Here is a 10,440-nt window from a genome sequence, read left to right on the forward strand (position 1 = left end):
AAACGTTCAACGTCGAGACCTTCATGATCAGCTGTTCAGTAGAGTGTCGCAGTCAGTGTGATGGGTAACGGTAACGGTCATAATTCTTCCATCGTACGAAATTACCTATTCCGTTCAAGTGATGATAAACTCTGATTATCGTCTGTTCTATTCAACATGTAGATCAGTGAGCAATAACAACGGAAAGCACATTCTTTCACTTTCAGACTTCATCCTCAGCAGCTGTCATATTGCTGTCATCAGCTGCGAAAGTAAACTTCCGGGGTAAACGACTTTCGTTCTTATTTACGAGAGTTCAATATCACATTAAATACGATTATTTAAATATAAAAGATGGTCGGACTGGATAGTTTTCATTTTTTTTGGCGTTCTTAATTGCTGTTAATAATTTTTGATAACAGTTTTTAAATCCAAGCGTGGTGTCGTTAGGTTACTGTAAATCATACTGAAATTTAGCCAACATGCGCAGCTTCCTGCGCAGTGGCGCTAAATTTGAGAAGGATGGACCCACCTTAAAGTACAATCAATGTACTCACATGTGTAACCTGTCTGTGATAGTAAATACATGTGTAAACCTGTCTGTGATAGTAAATACAAGTGTAGCACCTGTCTGTGATAGTAAATACATGTGTAATATCTGTTTGTGATACTAAATACAATTGTAATACCTGTCTGGTAATAAATACAAGTGAAGTATCTGTCTGTGATAGTAAATACAAGTGTAATACAAAGTGTACCTGTATGTGATAGTAAATACAAGTGTAATATCTGTCTGATACTAAATAGAAGTGTAATACCTGTCTGTGATAGTAAATACATGTGTTATACCTGTCTGTGATAGTAAATACATGTGTAACCTGTATGTGATAGTAAATACAAGTGTAATATCTGTCTGATAATAAATAGAAGTGTAATACCTGTCTGAGATAGTAAATACAAGTATAATACTTATCTTTGATGATAAACAGATTTATATAAGTAAAGTGTTCTACTTTCGTTTTCAAATAAATGCAACAAAATAAGAGAAAAGCTTCAATTACCAAATGCTTTCACTTGCATATATATAATTATAAACACTTTTACCTGTTTTACTCCGCATTTTCTTCAATAAAAGCGTAATACAAGTAGTACTTGAACTGCAGCAGGTAATCCGAGCAAGTAATCATGTATCATCCTTCATGTAAAGTACCGTAACGACATCGGAAATTCTTGCTTTTTTCCATTCGGAACAAAAAATACGAAGCTAAAAAGGCTGAATTAAAATTACAGAGGTGCAATGTGCCACATTCCTTTTCGCCCCTATATTATTCCTCCCGTTTGCCGGACTCATTATTCACGTGTCGTTTACTACAACGAATTCATCATTTCCTGTCAACGAAAACAAGGTTAGTTGGTCAGCTGAAGAACGAGACATGTGACTGTCGCAATGAAATGGATTTAAACCATGACAGTCGCTACTTCCTATTGTTTTAATGTCTACAAATCAAAAGAAATTATCCTGATCCAAAATTGTAAAGCAGCAATGATACAGGTATGTGGTAGACTTTATCGACCGAACTCGGGCCAGTCTCCGGTAGGCCTACTCCTAACGTTATATAGACTAACATGAGGCCGCTGGTCGGCCTTTTTTCAATCGGATATGATTTTGCCGACTGCGACACGGCGCCTGTCAAAAGAATCTTGGGTGTCGCGTGACGTCACGATTTGCTGGGCCGCACACTGGACGGCAACTCGCGAGTCTCGGCGACTCCGCGAGTTGAGAGTTCACTGTGAATCGGATAAAGCAACGACGACCATAAGCAGGTGTAAACAATCGACAAAAACAAGTAATTACCGCTCAAGTTTGGATATCGAATAATCAGAAAGGTACACAGAGAAGCTTAAATTAATACAGATCAGCGGTTTGAAATTCCAGTGACAGATTGGAAAGACAATGTAAGGTGTGGCCCCCAACATAATTCCCCGATCGTTGGACACCCCTGGTGTGTTTACCAAAGATAAACTCAAAACTTACAAAAGTTTGGAAGCATACAACTATTTCAACAGTGGCTTTGTGCGCACCTGCATGCATTTTTCTGTCAACACTAACGTTTGTGTCATTAAAGCGAGCATAAACCCTTCACAGAGATCGTCGGACAACGCCGCGTGAGGCTTGGGTAGCCACCAACAAAAAAGATGGCAACATTGTGACTGGCCACTGTAAATGCATGGCAGGGTAAATATGTTTTTTTTTTTAATAATTGGTACCTATATAAATATTAACCGTATTATACAGATACTTATATAAAATTGATATTTATGAATTATTAGACTGATATTTTACTTTAGTTTATGAAGTTTTAGTACTAGTAGAGCAATGGAGGCAGTTATCGACAGTCTAAGCTTCAAACTTGTTTTTCTAGTTTACCGTTTTGCGTAGGTTATTTTATGATGGCATTTCGAAGAAGTCGGGAAACATACTCTATTTCATCATCTGCAATAAGCGTACATGTGACGAATCGCGGGAGAAATCATTGTTTTGGTGGCATTAATGACAGGCAGTTATCGACAGGTGGAGGTAGTTATGGACATCTAAATTAGAATGTTAATTATTTCTATTATTAATCTCTCATAATACATTCATTTGTTTGTGTGTCCAATTGCTTAAAAAAGGTATAAACATGTCAAGTGATATGTCAAGTCATAAATGTAAACAAACACGCTCCCTTTTCTGCATGCACGCGCAAACAGTCACCGTCACAGCATTTTGATCAAACACATTTTCTGGTTCCTTTTCAATATGGTGTCCCACCCTAATTTCATATTATTTTGATCCCCAGTGATGCATTCCAACAGCCAAATTTTTGTAAATTATGATGCATTTTATCCTACAATGATAGAGATCAGAAGTTTAATTCAAGAAAACATAATTGAATCTTCTTAAAATAATCATTGTGGAAATGTTTTTAGGTTCTTAATGTTCACTAGATAATTAGTTATATACCTCCTGCCTTTTTGATCTACTTTTCAATATATTCTGTCTATACAAATTATGACTGCAGTGTCTTCAAATATTGATATTTTTCATAATTTGTATCGTCTAGTCACCAGTTTCCGCGCGTTATGTATTTCCGCGCAGACATTTTATTAAGCTATATCTCGTAACTATGTGACCTGCTGGACACAACACAAGGATATTTTAGACGTTTGGCCATCGTCTGTAAAATGACAAAAGTTACCGGAAGATCGTCTGGAAAACATAAGAAATAATCACTGATTAAAAAAACATGCATGAATATGCAGTTTTGCTTAATGCACTTTTTATCTTGCTCAAAATGAGCCAATACCTGAAAAAATGGCGATATATTTCATTCATGAACCGGTCTTTTTTGTAGTCTGACAAACGTACGAAAATGTTGTATGCAAATGAGGCCACATCTCCTTGCCGATTTTTTCCACTTCCGAAGAGCCAAGGAAACATTCTTATATCGATTAACACTGTTTGTATTGAAACGTTAACCTTGTACTGCAATGAAATTCCAATTTTCACCAATTTTAAACAGAACAAAATGAGAAATAACTTACCATCAACCAAAACCGATATAAGACTGCAGAAAATTATAATAACAGATTCTATATTATAACTAAATAAATAAAATAAATAAATTTATAAAATTGCATGAATTCGTTCAAGTTGACATATTGAAAAATCAAGTTAAAATGTGAAATTTATAAAAAAATGTTTTGATAATTAATTTGACGATCAAAGATATTTTTGTTATTCCAAACGAAGCTTTTGTTCTTGCAGGTCACTGTAGAGACCTTCTTTTAAGTGTATTCAAGTTATCTTTCATTGAACACTAAATCAAAGTAGACACACGGAAACATATGATGGCTACTTCCGACGGGAGAAATTTGTTAAAAATTGTTTGTTCTGATTTTTTTTTAAATATAGTTTTATGTTGCTAGTTTTTTGTTTCCTTTAGTAGATTGTATACATGTTATGACAGTCTTCCGTAATTTCAACAGTTTTCTGCCGATATGAGTACGAAATCGCGGATGCTTCTTAAGTGCGCGGAAACCGGTAACCCGAGGATAATTGCAGTTTATATTGAGCATATTTACAAGACTTGTCTACATGGATTTTATTGAGAAATTTGGATATTTTAGTATTTTAGTTATGCTTGTAAAGTTATGTCTGTTTAGTGGATAGACTTTAGCAACACTATTGTTGTCGGGTACATGTTCTCACCTCTCACAATTCACGATATATATATATTGAAATCATACAGGCAACTTTGAAGTACAAGTCATTCATAAAAATATGCTTTTAATGGATAAAACAAAAATTAATTGGTATTTTTTTCACATACTGTCGATAACTACCTCCGATCCTCAAATTGCGGCAGTTATCGACAACCCTATTTCCGACCTTAACAATACCCCGGATGTAGATAATACGCTGACAAACGTTGCAGACGCTTCATGAGTGAAGTTTGATTACACCATTATGTGACAAATATTTCAGATAAAAATTGTTATCAAAATTTGAAATGCCAAACATGTCTTATCGGGGCCCGTAAGGGAGGTCTAAAAACAGGATCGATTCTTCTCTTTGGAAAAAAAGTTCAGAAAATTTGATTAATCGGTGTTGTCTGAATGGAACGGTTCCGATGGATTCCGAAAAGTTAAGTGTACCTATCAAAAACACAGAGTGTCTGAAAAACGGTTCGTAATCGATCCAAACCGAGATGATTAGAACCGGGGGTCGATTTTACCCCCCTGTCGATAACACCCTCCGTTGCTCTACAGTATATATTTCATAAGGAAAAAAAGTACTAAGTACAGAAGTAATCATTAAAATGTTACTGCTCAATCAGTAAATTACTTTAAATGTTTTAAAAGATTCGTTCAATATTGCTTATATATATATATGTATACGAATAATTTTGTCATTTTATTAGATTATATAAATAATAATAATCTAAAAATTGTACATTTAATTGCACAATTAAGTGATCAATTGTAAAATTGATAAAAAAAAGTATGATTAGTTGAGTTTAAAACATTAATAAAACTTTTCAGACTCGGAGAGACTTGCTCACATGTCGCAGCCATCTTATTTAAGCTCATTTTCCATTCACTCACTTCATCCAAAGATTAATACCAAGTCTCAAAAGTTTTATTCTGGCAAATAATTTTAAAGACCTTAAAATTTAATTTCCATCTAATTTCCCCGGTTTTCAATGTTAAAAAAATTGCTTATGTAAATCAGCTAGCATCTCCTAGTAAGGAAATTCAAAACAAATTGGAACTCTCCTTTGTTGCAGAGATATAAAAAGAGTGCTGGGACACTTAAAATTGATTATGATTGTTACATTTGTAAATTTATTTTAAAATTTACATCTTTATTTCAGGTTCATCCAGAGGCCATTGTGACCATTGATTTCAAGAAACCAAAGAGAGGGAAGGTCAAGGTACCAACTACTCCTACAACACCAATGAAAGCAAATACAGACAAGCATAAGCCATCACCAGAGGAGTTTGACAGATTCCTAAAGGAACTAAATGACCTTCCTGTTGTTGTCAGTATTTTGTCAACAGTTCCAGAATATAGTGCACAGTTTCAACAGGAGCCTGAAACCAACCCTAATTTGCCAACCCCTTTGACAAGCATCAAAATTACTGGCCCAAACATTTCCATTAAGGATGTCCACAATGCATACCAAGTGACTCAGGAGGAGTGTGACTTTTTAGAAAAATCAACCACTCAGCAGTCAGCTTGTAAGCTCTGGTCAGTGCATCGTGAGGGGAGCATCAATTATCCATAGTGTTGTTCATCTGTGATGCAGGCAATTTTCCACCAACAAAATAAACAGCATGCAAAATGTGCTGCAACCGAGTGGGGGGTCACTCATGAGGAAGTCGCTAGGAATTCCTATTCTCACCATCAGATTAGTGTTCACAAGAACTTTCAGTGCCAGCCTGCAGGCTTAGTGATAAACCCTGCATACCCCACATTGCTGCCAGTCCTGATGGCTGGGCGTCATGTGAGTGTTGTGGCAAAGGTGTACTAGAGGTGAAGTGTCCATACAAATACAGGGATGTCAATCCTGCTGACTTTTCAACTGCTGCAGAAAAGGACAAATCTTTCTGTTTGGAGTTCAGCAATGAGGAAATCCGTCTGAAGAAGAAACACAAGTATCACTTGCAGGTGCAAACACAAATGTATGTGTCTGGTGTTAAATACTGTGACTTTGTTGTTTGGACAAGAAAAGTGTTGTTTGGACAAGAAAAGGTTTTATTGTAACACGTGTGCAGAAAGACACAGATCTGGTACAGAGAGTGTGTTTAACAGTAGACAAATTCTTTTTAAAACACTGTCTTCAAAAACTGTGTGGTGTCTCCGTAGCACCTTCCCCTCCCAACAAAATGTCAACAGCTGCTTCAAAACTTGTCAGTGTCAGAAAGAAGCTTCAACAGTGTTGCAGTCAAAAGACCAAAACAGACTGTACTGTCTATGCCAGTCACCAGATGATGGTTCAGAATGCATGATAGCTTGCGATGGAGATAATTGTAACATTGAGTGGTTTCTCTTCAGATGTGTTGGACTGAAACGTACACTAAGGGGCCGGGATAGTGGTTTTGTTCACAGTGTAAAAGTTGAGATTTATTTGACAGTTATCTGCATTAGTTTATGTGCTTCAACCAAGCATCAAGTTTAGTGAGGTCAGGAAGGGATTCCTTTATTATTACCAATTTATTTTTCAATAGCAGCAAACATATTGATTTTAACTTATATAGTGTCCAAGTCATCAGTAGATTGTTCTTGCTTTGTTATGATATACAATTCCAGATGATACTTCTTGTTTACCAGTTAACACGATTGAATGCCATTGGTTAATACTGTACTTAATTGGTCATTGATGTTTAATGTTTACTGTTGTCTCGATGTAACCATTTGTTTTTAATAGTAGTCAATCTTAACTTTGCCTTGGTTAATAGTACTTTCTCAGGTCCATACAAAATATTCACCTCAACTGAAGTTGATGATTGATTTATATAGCTGTATTTTATAATTCAATTTTGTGTTAAAACGAAATTGCATATGTCACATGTGCAAACAAGTGTGTATGTCTTGAAGGGTGTAACAGTGTAGAAGCTTAACTATTGGTGTGCAAACAGTATTATCATTAACTGGTAATTATGTGCAATATTTTGGGTTTATATTTGGCAAATAAAAAATAAAATATAACGTGTATTTGACTATTTGTTGTACTTTCTTTTATTATATTGTAAATCTCTTTTGTTCAGCAGACTGCTACCACGTGCACCCAGCTTTAAATGGTATAAAACATGCTAGATTCAGTTAACACATAGCCAAGTTCATGGAGAATTAAGCAACCTTCATTCTTTGAAGACAACACGCAATGATAAAAAGTCAGAATTATAACAAGTCCAATTCCTGAAGAAGTGTCATCTACTTTTAAATAAGCTGTCATTCACTTATTAATTATCACAAGTTCCTGCAACACAGAACACTTTACACTTTGTACATTAAACTACTGGTGTACTCAAGTTGGTTAGTGCTGCACAAATGGTCACAATTTTGTCCACAGTTGCATACTCTGTGTCAACATCACGTTTTACCAAGCTAATTGGAAGAATTCCTTGGAGAATTGTGTATTTATTCTTCAGGAGGCCAATCACTCTTTCGATGTGGATTCGAACCCTTGAAAGTCTTCGCAACATTTCCACATCCTTCTGGGTTAGCTGATTTTTCCCGCATGTGAATGATGGAATCATCAGCTAACATCCTCAAAGTGCCAGTTCATCTCCAATCAAAAATCCCCGGTCTGCCAGCACAATGTCTCCATGCTCTAGTTTGTCGTAAAACCTAGAACGTTTTGTAATTTCTTTATCGGATATCCTTCCCTCGTAGCATGTTGAAATAAATGATATAACGCCATTTGGTGTCACTCCGATCAGAATCTTGACGGTGTTGTGTTTCTTATTGTTCGAGTAGGTCTGTGATCTGGCCTTGAAAGAAGTAGGTCAATCAATAAAAATCTCACTACAGTCAATAACACACCTGACTTTTCTGAAGTGTTTCTGGAAGGTGGATGGTAATGTCCTCAATGTTGTTTCCCTGTCCGGCCACCTGATGAGCAGTTGCAGTCTACTGTATAGAATCGGAAGCCACTTGTGAAAGATCTTGCTCGCTGTTCCTTTGGGGATGTTAAATCTGTCTGCTAGATCCTCAAAACACAAGTTCAGTCTCAATTTCATCAGCACAAGCAACAGTTCATCCTTCAATTGAAGTTTTGTTTCCACAGGTCCTGTCTCCATCTTCGCAGACACATACCAAAACAAACACTCAAACAATGCTTATGAATGCAGGCCTGTGAAAAATGCAGTTTTTCTGTCATCAGTCTCAAGTTTCTGTGCACCAAATCGAGCATTACGGTTTTCCTCTCGGAGCCTATCTCTCTCCTCACGTAGGCTGGTGACCTCATCCATGAGCTGTGTATTGTGTTGAAGTAAATCCTTCTCTCCATCTGTCTGTGTCCCTATGTTGTTATCATCGTCGTCATCATCATCGTCACCACAATCACCACTATCAACAGACTCTTTGTCATGATCCACAGAGGTTACAAAAGATTCACGTCTTTTCCTAACGCTTGTTGATCTTTCGAAACGTTGAAGAGCCTTTTCACTTGTTGCAGAGCTGTTCTCGTTGAACTTAAATATTGTAGGAACAAAGACAGGATGGTCCTTGTCCACAGCATTTGCCTTTCCTAAAACATATATAAACATGCATTTATTAGGTTATATCAAATTATAAATCATAAAAAGGTAGTTATCTTTATTCTGATGATGGAAGACAGAGACATACATGTAATATATATAGTCTCTGTGCAAAACAATAAGATAATTGTTCTCCAAGTTAAATTAGTATCTTCATACTTAAAACTCTACTTTCACTTTAACTTTAGTGTTTTTAATTTAACATCTGGAACTCTTAATTGTAGGTATGTAATATATTAATTAGTGTATGCAGTTGAATGGCAAACAAAAGAATCATATAATAAAATTATCAGTTAAGTACACTTGAAATAAAATATGATTAAAAATGAAACAGTGCTTGAGTAGATTGAACTAATTTAGCAAAAGTAGAAAATACTGAACATACTTCATGAACTAGGTATCCCATGGCCAGTGCCAATTGTAATGACACTGATAGTAAACTGGTGCATGATGGGAATTTACCTTGGCATTATTTACTTGTGATAAAAGTCGTGCCACATTTAAAATTTACACCTGACACTGAGCTGTAGCCATTTTGTTTCGCTAATTAGCAAAAATCCAGGTAGCAACTGTCCACCATATTTAGGTCAACGATTCTATTTATTTACCATGTAATATTGTAATCACATATTGTTCACGTTTGGAACCATGTAGAAACAAAAAAATACGATGATATTTATGTCATACACAATTGATTACCTTTGTTTACCTGTGATAAAATGGGCCCCGCAAAGGCGATCAGTTGGAGATGGAGTCCAACCCTCGCGGCGAATTGCCTGTATCCATCGCTCTCGTCTTTGTAAATCAGTAGGTATTCTATAGAAACCTAATCCTGAACCAGTCTGTTGTCTGTTTGTACAACTTAAGGCACAACAGGATTTAACCATTGTTTACAATCGGCTTACGTATGAGTCACACCTCGCCTATCGGCTTTGTTATCAGGTCACGCTTGTTGACATCCAGTGTCAAGCCGAGGTCACCGGAAGTGACGTAGGCAAAACCCAAGTATAGCTATATTTGGACCCTAAACTAAGGTGTTCAGAGTAATTTTACATGTTTTAGGGGTAAAACATGCACAAATAAAAGCGACATCAGAGGGTATGTTATTAGTTAGAAAATTTTGAATATATCAATACAAGTCTAACTTATAACATATCCTCTGATGTCGCTTACTTTAGCGAGTAATTTTAACAATATTATCTGGCGATGCTTTCTTCACTTTACATGCTAGTACGCACATGTGCCACGCCGCGATCATAAAAATTCAATTCATCATAACTCGGTCATTTTATCAAATAGAAATTTGGTACAGAGGTGTATTAGAGTCATATTAACAACATATCTTCTGATGTCGCTTACTTTATTCAGAATTTTTAGCTCACCTGGCACGAAGTCCGTCCGTCGTCCATCTGTCCGTCCATCCGTCCTCGTCCGTCAACTTTTCCTTTAAACAACTTCTTCTGAAGAACGGACAGGCCTAGAGTCATGATATTTGGCTGAAAGCTTCGTTGGTAGGAGCCCTACAAGTTTGAGAACGAAAATGACCTTGACCTGTTTTCAAGGTCACAGGGGTCAAATATGTCAAAAACTTCAAACGACTTCTTCTAAAGAACTAAAAGGTATAGAATCTTCATATTTGGCTGATGGCTTCCT

The 10,440-nt window shown here is 36.3% G+C and overlaps 1 protein-coding gene and 1 pseudogene across 6 annotated transcripts in view; both read left to right on the forward strand.

Moving 5' to 3' along the window:
* Window positions 1-1,088: 1,088 nt before the first annotated feature.
* The window catches only part of LOC110462150 (protein ZINC INDUCED FACILITATOR-LIKE 1-like), a 129,939-nt gene continuing 120,587 nt past the window's right edge, over window positions 1,089-10,440 (forward strand). For 3 of the 6 annotated variants that reach the window (XM_021515988.1, XM_021515993.1, XM_021515989.1), the window contains exon 1: window positions 1,089-1,531. The gene's annotated coding sequence lies outside the window, so the exon portion shown is untranslated. The remainder of the gene's footprint in view (window positions 1,532-10,440) is intronic. The other 3 variants (XM_021515990.1, XM_021515991.1, XM_021515992.1) reach the window with 1 other exon arrangement.
* LOC110462152 lies at window positions 1,530-7,240 on the forward strand (annotated as a pseudogene).

Source organism: Mizuhopecten yessoensis, unplaced genomic scaffold (genome assembly GCF_002113885.1).
Source record: "Mizuhopecten yessoensis strain PY_sf001 unplaced genomic scaffold, ASM211388v2 scaffold10753, whole genome shotgun sequence".
NCBI classification, from domain to species: Eukaryota; Metazoa; Mollusca; class Bivalvia; order Pectinida; family Pectinidae; genus Mizuhopecten; species Mizuhopecten yessoensis.